Here is a 6712-nt window from a genome sequence, read left to right on the forward strand (position 1 = left end):
GCCTTGTCAAGTGAAGTGAAGGTACTGACAAATTTCCCCAGCTCCTTAATAAATGGTTTACCAAAAAGGCCTCTGTTAGACCTGGCATCATTGGCGTGGGTTTCCCCTGTATTTTTGCCTTTGCCTCCTGTTATTTTGCTGTGTGTTGGACTTTGTTTTTGCTGGTATTGATGCTTTGGGCACTTTGCCACTGCTGGTCAGATCCAAAGTCCAAGTGCTCCCTGCAAATTGTTGTTATGGATTGGTGATTCCATAATTGGCATACTTGATTTACTAGTCAGTCCCTAGTACAGTGCACTGCATGTTGTGTGTACCTGTGCCTGTAAATCAAATGCTGCTAGTGGGCCTGCAGCACTGATTGTGCCACCCACATAAGCAGCATGTAAATGTAACTAAGACTTGCCACTGCAGTGTCTCTGCGCAGTTTGGTACTGCCATGTCGACTTGGCAAGTGCACCCACTTGCCAGGCCCTAACCTTCCATTTTCTTATATGTGAGTCACTTCAAAGATTGGCCCAAAGTACCCCTGTGGGCAGGGTGCAGTGTATGTGAAAGGGAGGACATGTCCTGATGTGTGTGGCATGTCCTGATAGTGAAATACTGCCAATTTCGATTTTCACTATTGAAAGGCTATCTGCCTCAGAGGATAGAATGGGAGTTCATTTATAACATCTTATAAATATAACTCCCCATTCGGACAAGATGGAAAGGTAAAGTTTAGTATGTCTGAACTCAGACTAGACAGATGCATCGTTTAGTGAGGACGATTTTTACATTTTGTGTTAGAAAATACCACTTTTAGAATTTAGGTATTTTCTTGCTTAGCCATCCTGTGTGCCTCTGCTAGTTTGTGTTTTCACTTTCTGGTTTTGTAGTGACAGGGACTGAGGATCTGCATTAACTGTAGACAGCCACTGGGGGGGTTGAGGTGTGTCCTGCCTTTCCTGGATGAGTCAGGGCTGGGCTGAATAGACATGGGCTGCATTTAGAGTAGGGGGAAGACATTTCCTTTCACCTGAATGGTCCTGGTCTGCCTTACTAAATGCTGTCTCCACCTCCTGCCAGGCAGCTGCACCAGAGAGGACAGAACTGGTTTTGACTGAGCAGAGGGCTTCTCTGCCGCTAGAGAACAAATGATTTTGTGCTATAAAGGGTGGGGCCCAAACCCCAGTCCTTTAGATTACTTCTGGAATTCAAGAGGAACCTTTGCCAAGAAAAAGAGCTGGACAAACTGAGGATAAGTACTGTCCTTTGCTGTGTGCTGTCCGGGGTTTGCCTGCAGTGGCTGTTTTTGCCCCCAAAAAAGGACAAGGACTTTGCTGTGTGCTGTGTTCCCTGCTTGAGAAAGTTCTCCAAGGGCTTGAAGTAGAGCTTGCCTCCTGTTTTGAAGTCTCAGGGATACAAAGACTTCAACCCCAGCTCCCCTGAACTCCCTTGCTGAGAATTCTGACCTGCCAAGAGGTGCCTGTTGCTGTTCAGGGCCTCTGGAGGTTGTTCCTGCTGCTGGGAGCTGGAAAAGTAATGCAATGAGGAGAAGCGCGACGCATCCATACCAGTTTGCCATGCATCGCCGAAGAAAACAATGCCTCACCTCCCCTGGAGTAAGGAACCAAGCGATTACCTTCCCTGCGCATAAGGAACTGATACATCACCTTCCCTGTGGCTGTTCTTGCTTTTGATTTTGACGCATCCAAGGTACTTTGTTTTGAAAGTGTTGCATCTGAAATCTTCTTTGAACAGAACTGTTTCTACCTTTTAAAAGTCATATTTTTATTACTGTATTGTGGATTTTTGTTGTTTTGGTCTTGTTTGGTTTAGATAAAGAGTACTTATTTTTCTAAACTAGTGTAATGTCCATTTGTAGTGTTTTCACTATATTACTGTATGTGTGCACAAATGCTTCTCACACAGACTGTAAGATAAGCCTGTCTGCTCATGTCAAGCTACCAAGGGGTGAGCAGGGGTCATTTTAGAAGTATTTACCCCTTACCCTGACTAGGAAGAAGGGTCCCTAATTGGACAACAGTACAAACCGATCCCATTTCGAACAGCCTCCCTGAGCCCCTGCCTCCTAGTCTGCCAGGTCCTCTAACTTGGGATCCACTTTAATAAGAAATTAGCGCCCCCACTCTGTGGATAGAGCGCAATTGGCATTGCCCATGAAGCCAATGCCAGTTGCACCCACCCAGAAAGGGCCTGCAGGGATTCAAGGTCCCCCAAACCTTGGCAATTCTGCCATGTCCAGTATCCTGGTAAGCAGGCCCAGGTCGTCCAGGGGTTTATCCTGTCATGCCCGCCAGGACCTGTCAATGTCCTTCAAGGGGATTTTGCCATAAAAGTGGCCATTCTAGAATCTAGCTCAGGTGTTAGGGCTACTTTGCCTTCTAAGAATGGCCGAGGGCATTCTGCTTTAAGGCAACTGTGGGTGTCTCGCCCCAGCGGGGTTCTTATCCTTCCTGTCATATAATTTGCCACCTTAGAAGAGGGTGTCCATTTGGTGGAACGGGGGCGTATGAGTTCTTCTGGATCTAACATCATATACTCTGGATCTAATGTCTGACTCTTCATCTTGGGTGGGGGGGGCTCCATGGTGGAGGGTGGAGGGGAAGGACACCACAGGTACAAACGGGCATTATCGTCCAGGGTGAAGCAGATGTTGGGTCTACTAACCCTCATGCAAATTCTCCATGCGCAGTGGTCGGTGGGGCCTGGTTCAGGAATGCCTTCCTGAGGCACACAAAGGCATTGTGATCCACCCCTTCCTCCTGGGGTATTTGGTCGGTAGAGGAACCCCATCACTGGCTAGGGACTACAGTGCCTTGAGCTTGGGCCAATTTTGCGCATTTGTGCACAATCTGCTGTGACAAGCGCTGCTCCAAGGCATTTATGATTTCTTCCACAGCCCAGTAAATGGAGGCATCTACAGCATCATAAAACTCATCATCCCATGGGAGGGCAGCTAAAGGATCCCCTTCATAAAAGCATCATCCTCTTGATCCATGGTCAGTGAGTAAGTGACTACTGGATAGCGCAAAGAGGGACAGTGGAAGCACAGTTTCTGCTGGTTTTTAAGAGCAGCACAGCTGTATGTGGAGCACTTGGAGTCTGGGTTCAGCACCAATCGCTATGGTAAATGGCAGAGAGTAGTGGGATAGCCGCTTAGTGGAATCGAAAGCGCAGCGCTATATAAAGCGCCTACCAATGTGGGCAAAGCACGAAGCCCTAGAAATTGTAGTCCTGGAATCCCACAACTCAATAGTGAGCAGAGGCTCACATTTATAGAGGGTCCAAACCCCGGGAACACCACCCCACTGGCTCTTCATTCATTTATGGGATGCAGGAGCAACCTGGAAGTGTGTCCTCTACAGGCTGCACAGCCTGTTAGCAACACCACCCCCAGTGGGGTGTCCATTAAGGCACTCAGCACCGCCTGTTCAGAGCATCTGTTACCAACCAGCTCAGGCTTGCAAACCTGTACGGACCCTAGATAAAGGTGTCACTCTCCAATGGCAGTTAGAGGCTGAGGCAAACGGCGCACAATTCTTGACCCCCAGTGACAGGAATTCCAAAATCGCACATCAAGGGTCATAGAAACAAGCATTTGCAATGCAATCGGTCTCGCCTTTGGGACCTTATATGTCTGTAGCTATGCAGCACATTAGCTTGGGTGCTGGAACATCTACTGTTCTTTAACATGGAGGGAAAGTAAGCGCCAAACTGTGTGACACGAAGGTATTGAAGTGCTTTACATGAGCACCGTATTTACATTACACATTCAGGCACAGGAAGATTAAGTGATTTTGCCCAGAATCACAAGATGTGGACGTGACCTCGAGGCTCGAACCCTGGTTTCTAGCACCAAAGTCGGCAGTTTAGCCGACGGACCACATCCTCTCCACATGTACCATGAATGCCTGGGTTATTGGGGAGGTGGGTGCGTTGTTTGATTGTTGTTTCAGGAACTTTGAGCCAGAAGGGAACTATATGGTTGTCCGACCATGGAATAGGAATTCTTTCCTCTATAGTAAGGTTGTTCAGTTTTGTAAAGACAGGGTCTAAAGATGCACAGGACTATGACTAGAACAGTGTCAAGTTTTTTCTCTTGCACTGCTATGGCTTGTCACATTCACAGTGATGCACGCTAATACAGAAGCTGTCCTTGCTTGGTTGGATTCTTCTAATCTGATATATATGTGTGTGTGTGTGTGTGTGCGTGCGTGCGTGCGAGTGTGTGTGTGTGCGTGTATTAAATAAAAATTTAGTTTTCTCTATGCTCCAACACATGGCACTTTGTTAATGCAGCAGTAGAAAGATTCACAGGGGCTTTCCTTAATTGGTATATGTAAAGTGAATGACCAGTAGTATAACAAGGTATTTAGGGCAGTAAAGGGGGCATTGTCAGGGTTCAATAGGCTCTGGTGCCACTGCACCTGCTGCACAAAAGATAGCTGTGCCCCCGTCAATTTTATCCCTCAAGTAACCTTACTATTTTGATTAATAGGGATCAACACATTCTATGAATCGTAGCAGCGACAGGTGCAGCTAATTTACAACACTTAAATGCCACAACTTGGTTCAAGAGTTATCTACACCATCTTTCTCCTGCCGCCTCTCTCTTCAGTACCATTATCATTATTGCTTCTCCAAATACTCAACTGAGTTCATGTAGTTTGGGTATCAACCATCTTGTATATTCCATCGCAATGTGCAATTCTATATTTTTTTTCCAACGTTTCTCTTTTACTTCACCACCCACTCTCCATCCTTATGATATTTAAGCACACTTCTAGGCTACTGTTGCACTCATCATTATATTTCGAGACCAAGGACTCGCACTACACGAATGCTGCGCGCTGAGTCCTTGGTCAACATGCTTCGTAGAATGCCGCTGCATGGTTTGTTTTTTTAAAGTATACATGTGATGCGCACTGGTCTCAATAAAGCAGCCTTTTGCACTCATGTGTCTGTAATCAATTAGTGTGCGCTGTCTGGCCAGATTGCCTCTCTTGGCCCCTCTCACCGGGAGTCTCCCGGCGTGATTGGGAATGTCGGTATATGTATTGTGTGTGCGCCTTACCCATCCCTGCCAAGTACCTCGAATCACCTTTTAGCATAACGTGTTTCAATGTGGTGATCTGCATCACCGCATTAAAATGCATTATCATGCATTGTAGCGCCTGTAGTCCAGCTGTCTTTGTTTCTCCTCCACATGTTTAGTGCAATATCAAATCCACAGCTAGGCATGTGGCAGACCACTATAGGGGAACAAAAATAACACCTAACCGATCAAAACGAGAGGTGTTTAAATGCATACCGTGATTGTACATTGTCACTGCTGGTGCTGTGCTCAGCTTTGTGTATAGCCAGACCAGCGCTTTAAAGTTATTTAGCAGCTGAGGGAGCGCTCAGCTGCAACCAGACTCGCCACTTAGCGCTTCCTCACTAAAAGAATGGCCTAGGAATTAAATCAGTGGAGCCGAGACCTGATCTCTCATCACAGCCACGGATTCCCAAGAAGGAGGGCTTCACAATTTGCCTGTGCCACTACCTCCGCTGCACTTCTGTGGCATTTATTACTCTGTCAGTACATGGGCTAAGGGAATGTGCCAGAAACCTCCCTAAAGGGGCATGTTAGGCGACCCTGACTGCATTCATCATAAGTGTATAATAATAAGTGGCAGACAATAATTTTCTAACATTCTATGTGTTTTATTTTCTAATTACAGGCTTGTTCTTCCTCTTAGAAGACAGCCGTAAACAAAAAGAGCAAGCTTTGAGAATTATTCACGTGTAACAGCCTGAGAGAGCCCCATGATTGATTGGAGGGGGGGGGGGCACAGAAGAGAGAGTGGGGTGGAGGAGCGAGCGAAGAGAGAGACATGAGAGTGAAAGCAAAGCCAGCGCGGGGCTCGTGAAAGGGCACCGTACTGAAACTAGATCGTGATCCTGCTATATTTATAATGCACGCAAAAGACACACCATAGCCATAACTTCACAGCAGTGCTGCTGTAATTATATCACAGTACTGGCATCCCCTAGCTGAGCTTCCGTACCTATGACTTTGAACCTTAAGATGCAAATGGCTAATGTCACACCGAAAAATGAACACAAAGAAGCTCGAGAAGCACTTCACAGCACTAACGCTGCTCTTCTGTGGAAGGAGTGTGTGTCTTACTTGTTTGCACCCGGAGTCTCTGGACGACCAAACCTTGTGCGCATGCTTTTGATATTAAGCATGCGCACAAACAAAGGGAGCTGCAAATGGGGGCGTGATTTAGAGGCAGCAAAGCTCACGGCCATGTTTAAATGGAATGTGAGTTGATATGCAGAATGCCTCGGATGCTTTAACAATTTAAAAGTGAAGTAGTGCGTCACGCTTAATAATTAAAAATGAAGGCGGTTGTGACGCTTAGAAATAAAAGTGATTTTGGAATAAGTGAAGGCTGCCATCGCGTTTAGATTTAGAAATGAAGGCGGGCTCAGACTTAATATTTTTAATTAAAGGCTGCCCTCACGCTCAATATTTAAAAGTGAAAGCGGGCGCTGTGAGGAATATTTTAAATTTGCAAATCACCAGGTGCCTAGTGCGTGTGCCTTTTAAGCATGCAGCAGCAGCTTTCACAAGAAGAACAAGCCCAATCCCCTTAAAACAAAGCCCAAAACTAACTACCATCTTACCAAAAAGAAGCCCAAATGACGATAGACTGCAAGT

The 6712-nt window shown here is 46.3% G+C and overlaps 1 long non-coding RNA gene across 1 annotated transcript in view; it reads right to left on the minus strand.

Moving 5' to 3' along the window:
* The window catches only part of LOC146809058 (uncharacterized), a 110130-nt gene extending 103905 nt beyond the window's left edge, over window positions 1-6225 (minus strand). Inside the window, exon 1 of the long non-coding RNA XR_014966317.1 lies at window positions 6176-6225. This is a non-coding gene — a long non-coding RNA (uncharacterized LOC146809058). The remainder of the gene's footprint in view (window positions 1-6175) is intronic.
* Between the last annotated feature and the right edge of the window lie 487 nt (window positions 6226-6712).

The sequence above is a fragment of the Triturus cristatus genome, chromosome 7 (genome assembly GCF_964204655.1).
Source record: "Triturus cristatus chromosome 7, aTriCri1.1, whole genome shotgun sequence".
In the NCBI taxonomy this organism is placed as follows: domain Eukaryota; kingdom Metazoa; phylum Chordata; class Amphibia; order Caudata; family Salamandridae; genus Triturus; species Triturus cristatus.